Source organism: Rhinichthys klamathensis, unplaced genomic scaffold (assembly GCF_029890125.1).
Source record: "Rhinichthys klamathensis goyatoka isolate OS25496 unplaced genomic scaffold, OSU_Roscu_1.1 h1tg000191l_1, whole genome shotgun sequence".
In the NCBI taxonomy this organism is placed as follows: Eukaryota; Metazoa; Chordata; class Actinopteri; order Cypriniformes; family Leuciscidae; genus Rhinichthys; species Rhinichthys klamathensis.
In genome coordinates, this window is record NW_026606717.1 from 4,745,599 (window position 1) to 4,758,901 (window position 13,303).

Below are 13,303 nucleotides of genomic sequence, written 5' to 3' on the forward strand. Positions count from 1 at the left end.
ATTATATATATATATATATATATATATATATATATAATTTGTATATACAGTCACATGAACATATATGGGATATACCTTCACATAAATATACTGTACATGTGTTTAATCAAGTTTTTACATCATTTGTACATGTTACTATATACTATAAGGCTGAAATGAAAATACACATTTCAAATTTCACAAATGGCTTGTGTAATGTGTTCTAACTGAATTAAAATACTGTTTCTCTGCTCCAGCAGTATAGATCTACAATGGGTAATTTTATGTGTTGCAGCATGTCCATGTTTGTTGGCAGTAGCAAGTCCCTGTGCTTGCTCTGCAGCAGCAGCAGCAATAAGCAACAACAACAGAAATAATCAACACCAGCAGCAGTAAACAAAATACATTAACATTGTCATATCCATTACCATGCTAAAAATCTCCATCCAGTTGGTACAATTCAAAACAAAGGGGTTTATGTGTTTAGTTATGACCCATTTGAAATATTTTTTTTTTGCTAGATTTTCTTTTAGCTTTTCTGCATTACATGCCACATACATTGATCGGCCACAACATTGATTTATGTTGACCATTCCTGAACAATTTTTGCAGTTGTCACGCATCTGTGGCTGTAGAACCTACACAACGAAGAAGATGATTTAAAATACAGTCTTTAATGAAGTAGCTAACTAAATCGTCGGTAACAAACAATTACCGATGAGGACTAAACAGAACAGAGAGTATAAAGACACTAAGCAGGCACAGCTGGACAGAGATAAACCAATCAGACACCCTAGAAACTAATGAGAACCAGTGGTGGGCGGTCAGGGCCAGCAAGGCCTTCTCTGCTGGCCTAAACACTATCAGAATCACTGACTTGCACTTGAATATATTTTTCCCATGAATGAGTATTAAATTATTCCCAATAGTCCATTATCTTAATTTCATAGCTTTTCTCTTGGTTGCGCTGCTTCCAGTAGTATATATTTATTTTTTATTTTAGCGCTTTTATCCAATCATATTTCAGCCATCATGCGTTAGCAGGGTCAAATAAATCTGCCTTCAGGCAAAGCCCGTCTACGGAAAGCCTGGCCACTCCCTATTAAGTCCTATAGTACCGAATTTTGGTTGTAGTTCCACCAGAGTTCCACTGGGGGGCGATCATCCGAGTGCAAAATGAATGGGAGTCTATGGAGCTAGATGGCTAAATTTGTCTCTTTCACCCGATTGCCATTGAGAAATCTCAGATTTGATTCTAGGTTTTGCAAGTTCAACATGGGTTATAGGTCGAAAGTTGAATGAACGAGTACTTATGTCCTTTCGATTTCTTACAGGTTGAGTTGTTGTTGCCCATAACACGCTAGCATTCTGCTAATGGACGCTGATTGGTCAGTGAAGGACTGATTACGACCAGAGACACCGCTTGATGGCATCGTAGCATCCGAAGCGGGACCAACGTTAAGACGGACTTAACTCTTCTAACACATGTATTTATTTACCATGGTATTTATCTGTGTCAGCTGTGTTGTCGATGCCTCGAGAGAAAAGAAAGTGCAGAGCGCAAAAGCATAGACGTAATAAATACATTGACGCCCTATTGGCCGCTTTGGAACGTTGCTGCGATAGTTTTCTTATTGTGGAAAAAGCATTTTCTGTGATTGACCCGATTTTAGCAATAGCCTAACAAAGATAACTGATGGATCCTTTATCTATGGTAATATACGATATGGTACAACTACAGTGCAATGCAAATAGTAAATATAAGATAAAGTGAGAAGTAAATAGTTTAGTCAATAAAATAAACAAACAGTATACAGCAAATAAAATAGTAGGTAATGAAAAGGCTATATAAAATATAGGCTGTAGGCCTATAAAATAAAATGACACAACCCTGTCTATTTTTGTTAAATTTCAGTTTTATTGCTCAGTAATAGACATTATAACAGTATAAGTAGCCTAAAAGGTATAAGTTATACAAGACAAGAAATAAAGTAAACGATTCAGAAAAACATACAGCAGAATACAACGTTAAAATAGCCTAAATATTAAGTTATGAAACTTCACTTTGCCCTCAGCTAAAACGATTTGCCAGGGAACAAATGATAGATTAATGAGACCAAAGATCGCCCGTTAGATATACACAAGACGAATTATATATCATGTTTAACCACTAGACTAGAGACATCAGAGCCAGCGGCAAACGTCAGAAGCTCTAGCCGAGGTAAGGCTGTTCCAGGCGGGGTGCAGAGCGCTGAGCGCCCGGTGAAAGCCTGGATCACACAACTCCGAAAACGTCAGATCACATTTTTAAATAGGCGCTATCTTTATAAATAAACCACAGATTTGAGCTTTAAACAACTACATTGTCGACTGAAAAACTATTAAAACTACATTTCGTGACACAATAACAGTAGTATTTTTAAATTGCGCGACTTTCTCGTCTGTCTATGCGCGAAAGCACCAAAGTGACTGAAGGATTGCCATAAAGCAGGTCTGTGGTCGTACGATGTGTGTGACGTCATTGACATTTTAAAAGACTTTTTAAAGCAAATAAGTGACTCTAAAAAATCTAACACCCAGTAATGTGTAATTTCTTTTCATCTCCTTTCAAATACAACATTCAAATTACTAGACAAAAAATTATATCCTGAGAAAAGTGGATTTTTAGGGGTATAGCTCCATAGACCTCAATTCATTCTGCACTCCTCCTGTGAGCGCCCTCATATGGAACCAAAGTGGAACTGCAACCAGTTCAGAACCCGGAAGTTTAATGTGAGTGGGAGTTCTCCCCATCAGGCCTTCAGAATCGACAGTGCATGCGCCTGTAGCTTAAATGAATGGCAATGAAACCGTTGCTTTAACCAATCAGATAATCAGTCAGATTTAATCAGCCAATCAGATTTCGATTTGACTGCAGCGGGGCCATCTAGCAGGCGTACAATAACGTCGACATTTTCACGTCCATTGTGTAGCACACGGCTCAGTTGCTAGATCCTAAAAAATCAAAACTATGGACCAGAAACAGAAGAGTTGGATCGACTCGCTGAAGCAAAAATTTGCAAAGATGATAATAAGAAAGAATAATCAAAAATTACCAATGTCAATTTCTGAAATTCAACCACAGTGTCTCAATTTCAAGTTCAATGTCATTTTTTTTTAATTCCCCCAAAAAATTACTGAGTAGGAATGTTCACGAAAAATGATCACAGTTCAGTCCATGAAGAAGAAAAAAAAAATTCATTTTGTCTTCAAGGAAATCCAGGAAAACTAAAACGAAATGTATGAAGTTCTTTCCTACCCAATCAGAAAACTATTTTCTCACAACTTTCACAACTCTTTTAACTTCGTTTCCAGGTATACGAGAAGATGGGATGGCTCGCCAGTCCAACCAGGGATAGGAACTCCACAGCAGGACAGAAATCGGAATCTCAACAACAATTTTTCAGACACTCACCAAAGAGAAAAATAAAACGCAAGAAAAAAAAAACCGGCCAAGGAGAAATAAAAATCAGAGAACCAAAAAACAAAAAATAGTTTCTCAAGGAAAAATATTTGAAGATTGATCCTATCATGTCAGTGTGTTTTCTTCTCGTCCCGTTCAGATTCACAACGCACTCTTAAAGCGTGAGCTTTCTAAAGAAATTAATACCTCATAAATCTATTTCTCACTTGTTAATAATCTATTGCTGGACTATTAAACAGTTTGTTCTCACTCAAATCACTCAATCGCATCTGCTCTCACTCGTGTTGTTTGTAATCTCTCGTGTCTCTCATTAATTTCTGCTTGTACGCGATCTTCTGAAAACTTTACAAGAGAGGCCGAGCTAACCTTTCACCTCACCAATCAGAAATCAGTTTAGGAACTTTTTCTTTCTTTGGGATTATTTATAATAGAATAAATCAATTTTACTTCATGTTCTTTTCTTACTATTAGTTTTATATCGATATAAATAAAATAATACTAATTATTAATAGTGACCCGAGTTAATGACTGGGTTACATTTGATTGGATGGTCAGAGCGCGTACTATCACTGGTAGTCAGAGATAGCTAGCCGCATCTGAAGCGAACTGCATAAACTAAAATATATTCCTGTAGATTTAATAGTTTTTCAACCCACAGATTAATGTTTCTTTCCCTCCTCGACCCCCAGCAGGTTCAAACCTACTGGAAAATAATCCCCCTTTCAGCCTTAAACAGCTTAACGCGATCTGTCCGTGTAAAAACAAAACTAAAAGTAATGTATGCCACGAATGATTTTGAAGGCAAAAGTCCCGCTGAGAGCATGGGTCAGCTGTACACATCGTCATGTTTTGCGGTGACTGTCCCTGTGTCCACTGCTTCTGTCGAGCAGACACTCTCAGCCCAGACGACGGGACAGACTCGACTTTCAGCAATAGCCTCGATAGAAAAGACTTATTGTTGGAACTGAAACGCACAGATAGCCTGTACAACAGAGTAATTTAAAGGAACACTCCGACTTTTTGGGACTTTAGCCTATTCACCTTATCCCCCAGAGTTAGATAAGTCCATACATACCTTTTTCATCTCCGTGCGTGCTATAAGTCTGTTTGACGCACCCACCGCTAGCCTAGCTTAGCACAAAGACTGGATGTAAATGGTTGCAGCTAGCATACTAATCCAAATAAGTGACAAAATAACGCAAACATTTTCCTATTTACATGTTGTGATTTGTATAGTCACAGAGTGTACAAAAAACAAAGTCACATGAGACACAGACATATTTTAACCGTATAAATACTGGGAACTATATTCTCTGAAGGCGAAGCACTGCTACTTGGGCGGAGTGATAACCGCAGCACCTGAGACGCGCTCTCTGCTCCTCACCACGGCTCGTCTCAGGTGCTGCGGTTATCACTGCGGTTAAAGCTGCAGTCCGGCGTTTTTCCTCTTTGTCGCCATCTCTGTTCGAAATCTGCAATTGCACTCATTATCAACTTTACGTGAGTTGTACTTCAACACCCTCGACACGGCACAGCGCGGATGAACACAATGTTTGAGGAGAGTGTGAGGCTGTCAGTCACCGCGCCGATGTGGATACTGGCATTCAGAATCACAGATTATTTTTTTTTGGAAGTATGACCAACATAAGAATTTTCACCGGAAAATGTCAACTGAACTAGTAAGAAACATCCACTTTTGTTCTGGTTCTGACATTGCAGTAAATCGTGCTAATTAAATCTAGCAATCGCTTATAAGTTATCATATCACGCAAAACCGTGCAAATTATACTTTGTTGTCAAATTGTTAATGTTAACAACGTAAGCAAGCATTGCGTGACTACATGTAATGTCTTTCCGATATGTATCCTTGACCTTGTTTTCGCATGGGCTGGTTGCAGTCTCTTCTTTCTGTAGCCACTCCGAAGTCCGAACGAAGTCTATTGCATTTTACAGTGGGTGAATCTGTTGTCACTGGTGATTGTCGTTTGAACCTTTCTGGATCCGCCATCAAATTGATAAGTTTAATTATATTAAGTGCTGTGAGAAAAGGCTATAAATCTCCACCTCCAACATCCTCACACGCAAAATAGCCTACTAGCAAAGACATGCTCGAATCAACCGCGGAAATCCACCAGTACAACTGGAATTAAAAACATTATTACAAGCTTACTGCTTTGAATCGAGCTAAGGCAAGCAGATAGTTTTGAACACTGGCTGGTTATGTATTTTCTCAAATATGTATTTTGGATAATTTTTAACCCAAAAAAAGCTACGGACTGCAGCTTTTTTTTTTTTTTTTAGAAATACATTCAAGAAATGTGTGTAAAAAATAATCAGTAACAGTTTTGGTGAGTAGGCTATAATGCTTTTTTGCCTCTGTTTTTTTCCGTGGTGAATGTGATTTTCTTCTTAATTTGTCTTGTAAATTTATGATAGAATGTTTTTTTTTGTACAGTGCATGTACAAATTACAATTATGTAGAATATTCTAGTACTTGACTTTTACTTGTTCCCATGTTCTAGTAGTGGGTGGGGACTGACATTACAATGAACAAAGTTATTAATTATTTAGAAATTATTTAAATATAAAAATATATACTGTAATAAGTGATAAAAACATCTAACACGGTCACTACAAAGTTAATGTGCCTGCTACTTTTTGCCAGCCCTCTCTCCTGGCTTTTGCACACTTTGAGGTGTTCCCTGGCGTTCTAATTAAGTTTTCAAATTCAGCATATCCTTCAAGCAATAACTCTTGCTCTGCCGCGGTGAAAAACTGAGCGCGCTCTTTGGCTACGGGGAGTAGCCAATAGCAGCGTTGCTGATCAATGTTTCTTCTATCGATACATATCCCCTTTTAAGGGACTATCCCCACAAAAACAGCCTAAGCTTTTTTACTTTTCAAAATGTTATTTCACAGATGTTTAAGAAGAGTGATAATTGATACAAAAATCCGAGATGAAGAGTATAAGTGTGATGATATTACTTAAAATTTGTCTTATTGTTTTATTATTATGATTATGGGGAATCTGAATGATAAAAAGCGGGGAATTGTTGTGGAAATTTTAATCTTACAATGACTAGTAGTGAAGATTACTAGGTAGTTTGAGCCATGTGTTTCTATTGAACCCTTTTTAATGAGTAAAAATATATGTGTGTACGTGCTTGTGCGTGACGTTTCAGGAACATATGGGACAGGACAACTGACCTTAGGGATGGCCAGTTTATTTCAGTACCAGTTTGTGTCTTTAAAGGGATAGTTCACTTTGAAATTAATTTTTGGTATGTTTTCGCTTACCTCAAGGGCATCCAAGATGTAGGTGTCTTTGTTTCCGCAGTAGTTTCAATTTTGATATTTTTAGGTCAAACCGTTCTTGTCTGCCAGTCATATAATGCAGGTCTACGGTCACTTCCTCAAAGAACATACACAGAGAAGTCCAAATTAAACATGATTTAATGACTCGTAAATGTAAGTATACATTGATGGCCTACGACATGAAACGAGCGGTTTGTGTGAGAAAACGAACAGTATTTATATCGTTTTTACCTCTTGTAAACACAGCCACGTCCAAGTGATCTGACGGCACCGGCGCTTCGGTCTTTTCCTGAAAGCGCCGGAAGTGATCTCTCGCGCGTGTACGTCACTCATACAATTTTTTATTTTTTACGACGGTTTAAACATCCCGGATAAGCGCAAATTAGTACCATTTTAATTAGTCGTCTTACCTACAATCTCTGTTCTGTGTAAACAATGAGTGACGTACACGCGCGAGAGATCACTTCCAAATGTTTATTATAATAAACAACACCATTTGGTAAATCCATGAATTATCTGAATATTTAAAGGAAGGTGGCAAAGTATTAATGGAATCTGTAGACAGATCTCCCGCACGATCACTGTGTAGTTCTCATTGCCAGGTAAATGCTTCCAAATTTCTAATTTGTATTATTGAATGTTTGATATGATTGATTAATGTTTTCTATTGTCTGAATTGGATTTGAATCTTTATTATTTCAATTACCTGGATAATAAATTGTTACGTTTTAATTTATTCTGACTTACTCTAAAATTATTTTCTTAAGTAATACTGATACAGGCAAATTATCAGTGCTGGTACTACTCAACCTCAATGCTGCAATTGACACTGTCGATCACAACATACTTCTTGGCAGGCTGGAAAACTGGGTCGGGCTTTCTGGGATGGTCCTAAAATTGTTCAGGTCATACTTAGGAGGGAGAGGTTATTATGTGAGTATAGGAGACCATAAGTCTGCTTAATTACTTGAGTCACTTAAAGGGATACTCTACTGGTATTAAACCTTCATATTAAACTATGTTATTCCCTTAACTAAGACGAGTTGATACATACCTCTCTCGTCTCAGTGCGTGCACTAAATCGCTGTCTTGCGGCGAAACTTTGTTAGATCTTATCTCAGCCCTGTTCATTCAATACGTGCCCAGAAGAGAAGCGACCAAACACCTCCACGTTTTCCCTATTTAAATACAGTTACACGAGTAGTGTAACTCGACCTAGGACGGTGACACAAAATAAAACGTTGCGCTTTTCTAAGCGTGTAAAATGGATAACTTTATTGTATGGCAGAATACCATAGCAAGTGCTTGGGAGCACTTCGACTCGGCGCAGTAATATCATCTCTTGTGAAAAGTCCTCTCCCCCCGCTCCCTCTCCTCCTCCCTCTCATTTCAACGGGAGCGGACTTTTCACGAGAGATGATATTACTGCGCCGAGTCGAAGTGCTCCCAAGTCGTAACCTGAGACGTTCTCTTTCAAGGGAACTCGAGCTGCGTCGAGTCGCTTTGGGAACACTATACCCACGACGCCATAGTAACAAGTGCCTGTCCGTGTAAAATCTCTGCGCACACCAAGACGAAAGCACCTGCGCCCCTGGAATGGAGCTGAGGTCAAAGCCAAAAACCTCACTAATATATGCGGCGAGGCAACATCCTGCCACATCACAAACATATTGGAGGGAAACTCCTGACAATAATGTTTTAGAAGCAGCCATACTCCTAGTATCTTGGTCTGACGCCTCACAGTGCCACAAAGGAAACGTTACTAGAGGGCGTCTCCGCAAGGATACACCACTTAAAGGGACGTGGTAAGCAGCTGAGGCTGCCATGTACACCTTTAGTGTGGAGGGGGATAGACCTGCGGAGAAGCGCTCCTGCAGGAACTCCAGCACTGCAACCACAGGGCAGATAACTGGGTCCAGCTGGTGCTCTCCACACCAGGAAGTGAACAATATCCACTTCAAGGTGTAGAATTTCCTCGTGGAGGGAGCTCTGGACTGGAGGATGGTCTCAACAACCTGTTGCGAGACCTGAACTTATGAGCTGGGCCCCCTCAGAGGCCAAACCCAAAGTTTCCACAATTCTGGGCGGGGGTGAAGGATCAACCCGCTCGACTGAGAGAAAAAGTCCCCCCCGAGCGGAATCTCCAGAGGAGACCCATAGAGGAGAAAATCTAGGTCAGAGAATTTTTTTTTTAGAACCACAGTGGACAGTGTGTCGTCTCTTAAGATGCGAACAGGTCTACTTGTGCTCGACCAAAGTTTTACATAGGAGCTCCACCACCTCGGGGTGGAGTCTCCATCGGCCGCTGTCTTGACAGGATGTCTGCTCCTGGATTTAAAAACCCCGGGATGTAAATTGCCTTTAGAGAGAGCAAATTCCCTTGGGCCCACAGGAGGATCTGGTGCCAGTTTGCGTAAGTGAGGTGACCTCAGATGGTTGATGTAAGAGACCACCGATGTGTTGTCCGTGCGGAAAAGCACATGATGGCCCCTCAGGTCTGGGAGGAAATGTTTGAGAGCTTGAAACACCACCATCATGTATAGCCGGTTTATGTGCTAAGAAAGCAGATGGTCCTGCCACAGACCTTGCAATGAGTGACCACTCATGATAAACCCCTGACTCCCTACTGGGAGGAAGAACCCTTTCTATAGCCTCCTTTCGCAGAAGATTCTGTACTTCTTGCTCCATAACCAGAGCCTGCTCAGGGTCCAACACCATAGGAAGGACCCCTAGAAATCTGGGGGGAAGAACCGAACTGAATTCTGTAACCCTTTCTATAGTGAGCAGGTCCCAATGAGTTATATTTGGGACTAGCTTACACGCTGCCAGAAAATCTACTAAGGGGACCTGTTTCTCGAGACTGGCCTCTGGTATTGGTCGAACAGCCACTTCGGTGCCCTGTAACAGCGAACCGGCAGGGAACAACCAAACTGATTGTTCTATGACCCTCCTCGGAGGATCATTGGGAAATGCAGGCACCTCGGCGCCCTGAAGCGGCGAACCGGCAGGGAACAACCGAACTGACTGCTTTACGACCCTCCTCGGAGGATCACTCGGGAATGCTGACACCTCGGTGCCCTGAAGCGGCGAACCGGCAGAGAACAACCGAAATGGCAGCGCTGCGACCCTCCTCAGAGAGTCGCTTCCCAGAGGACGCAGAGGAGAAACGGGCACCGTATTTTGATAAGGTGGAAACCGTTTCTCCCCTGAGGGGACTACCCTCAGAAGTCTGATGGCCTCAGCATCAGGACTTCTTCTTAGTCAAAGCCTTCTTCGAGATAACGACTGTCCTCAGATATGTCTTATCCCAAGACAACTACGGCTGAGACTACTAAAGGAACCAGTCTCTTGAGACTGGTCTCTAGTATAGCTTGAGAAGCCAATCCAGCTTCCTGAAATGGATGACCAGCAGGAAACATCTGAACTGACCCCTCTTAAACCTTCCTTCTGTGAGTCAGACACTGAGACTAGAACTCGCTGGAGGGCACCGAAAGGAGATGGGCACCATATAATGAGGTGTTATATATTTCCCCCCCGAGAAATCACCATTTATTTCCTCAGAATTAAATGACTCCTTAAAGATCAGATGAGTACATATTTAATTTTCTCAATTAAATACAGCCAAATATCAACCAGAAAAGTAAACACAGTCTGGATGAAAAAGCTGAATAGTATTTTAATAGAGACATCTAACTCCTCAAAGATAAGATGAGTACATATTTAATTTTCTCAAAAATTAAATGCAGACAAATATCAACCAGACAAATAAACACGGTCTGGATGAAAAAGCTGAATAGAATATTAATACAGACATTTAACTCCTCAAAGATCAGATGAGTAAATATTTAATTTTCTCAAAAATTAAATGCAGCCAATATCAACAAGTAGAAATGGTCTAGGTGAAAGGCTGAATATAGTGTTAGTAATATAGACTTCATATTATAATCTCAAACAATAAAGAAGACATAGGCCTAATTAGTTTGCACACAATCATAAGAGAACGAGAGAAAGGGAAATTCCCGTCTGCTCAGTTCCCTGCGCATATTATACATTGCGGACCCATTATCTACACGTTGCCTCGGCAAATGTGAGATGAGCCACTAGAATATTATTGCAGATACTGTATGCAGACCCATAATCTATATGTGCTGCCTCGGCAAGCGCGCAATCAATAGATTCTTATTGCAGAGATGCAGACCGAAAATCTTCGCACTGCCTCGGCAAACTCGAGATCTGAGCCAATAGATTCTTATTGCAAACCCGTAATCTACACGCTGCCTCGGCAAACGCGAGATCTGAGCCACTAGACTCTTTTGCAGCCCCGTAATCTACGCGCTGTCTCGGCACACGCGAGATCCGAGATCAAGTCACAAAATGTTTATTGCAGACTCAAAAGATGTCTTTAAGATGTAATGATTTAGAATGCATGTTAAACTGACATCTTCTTAATGTCTATTTGATATCTGACAGGAAACGTCCTATAGACATTGCAGATGAGCAAACACTCTTAAAAATACGTCTTCCAGATGTAAACATCACATCAAATAGACTTGTGCTATCTGGGTAATCTACGCGCTGCCTCTGCAAGCGCGCAATCTGAGCCAATAGATTCTTATTATAGAGATACAACCCCCAAATCTTCACGCTGCCTCGGCAAACGCTTGATCTGAGCCACTAGATTCTTATTGCAAACCCGTAATCTACACGCTGCCTCGGCAAACGCGAGAAATCCCAGAAACCTCTGCAGGGCCTTGCGGGAATCTGGGCTTGGCCAATCTACCACAGCCTTGATCTTCTCAGGGTCCATCCGCACTCCCTCAGACGAAACGATGTACCCTAGAAAAGGGACCGACTGTGCATGAAAATCGTATTTCTCCGCCTTGACAAAAAGCCCATTCTCTAGCAACCTCTGAAGCACTCGTCTGACGTGTTACACGTGTTCCTGGAGAGAAGAAGAAAAAATCAATATGTCATCCAGGTAGACATATATGCAGAGCCGGCCCTAGACCTTTGGGGGCCCTAAGCAAAATTTGGTTGGAGGCCCCTTTGACTGTTTTAAGGCCTAAAGAAAAGCAATGACTACCTTATAACTATACCATACTATATAACTATATTATACTGTATATACTATGTTTGATGTCTAACAGGAAAATTATGATACCACTGAGCTGAATGGCAGTGCAAGACACACTGATTAACTTGCTGAATAAAAAGACAGATAAAGTGATTATCACTGAACAAAGATAAATTTTTATTAACACCAGATTAACAAAATTAACAATAACATCTAAAACACCACAAAGAAGATCAATAGTAACAATATTAAGAATAAGGTAACATTTCAATATAACTATTAAAATCCAATCCAAATAAAGAAAATAATTATACATAAAGTTAGACTTAATTTTTAAAATGCAGAAGGTTATCATTTTACAGCCCCTTTATACTCACCAACAGCTGGAGCTTTGCTTACTGGCAGCATATAACGTTACTTTAATAGTGCTCCTAAGGGGACATAAGGAGTAAACTAATGTTAGCCCTTTAGTGTAGAATCCAAACTGGGTTTATATTGTTCTGTTAAATGCTTTAACAGTAACACCACAGCAAATGGTATAGGCCTAATACTAAACAAATTTTATGCCGCATGTTATTAGCATGCAAGTTAAACAACTGTAGAAAATTAATACAAGCACGATTTAGGCTAATGTTAAGACTTTTAGTGCAGATTATCCATATTACAGAAATCGGAAAATTAAGCCTACAGGCTTACGTACCTTTATCTTCTTGCTTCTTCTCTTCTTCCAGGCTATTTTTTGTCGTTTTTCTTGGCCAGAAAGATATTTTCGTTTCTTGTCAGACATCGTCGATTCGTCGGAGTCGCTAACTGACTGACCAAGTGACAACGAGTGACATCATAGGGGCAGTCGGGATCAAGACGCGCGCGCGCCTTCGCGGGGAGCTCCCGGTTGATTTGCCATAATACAGAACTAAATAAATAACAACTCTGTGCTTATCATGATGCCTGATAAAGAGCGCTGTAGGTCCATTTCTTTTTATTTATTTATTTTATGTTACTTTCGTTGTGCGATTTTTTCCCCCCACTAGCTAGCAGTGACTCTAGGGGGCCCTCTGCTGGCCACGGGGCCCTTTGCAATTGCAACGGTCGCTTAGTGGCTCGGCCGGCTCTGCATATATGAACTAATAGATCATATCTCGCAACACGTCATTGACCAGTGCCTGGAAAACTGCCGGGGAGTTGGACAGCCCGAAAGGCATGACCAAATATTCAAAATGCCCCCTGGGGGTGTTAAACGCAGTCTTCCATTCATCCCCCTCCCTAATGCGAACCAAATGATAAGCGTTACGCAAATCCAATTTTGTGAAGATGGACGCTCCCTGCAACCTCTCGAAGGCTGAAGACATCAACGGCAAAGGATAAGTATTCTTTACCGTGATGTTATTCAGCCCTCGGTAATCTATACAAGGGCGCAGAGAACCGTCCTTCTTCCCCACAAAAAAGAACCCCGCCCCCGCTGGAGAAGAGGA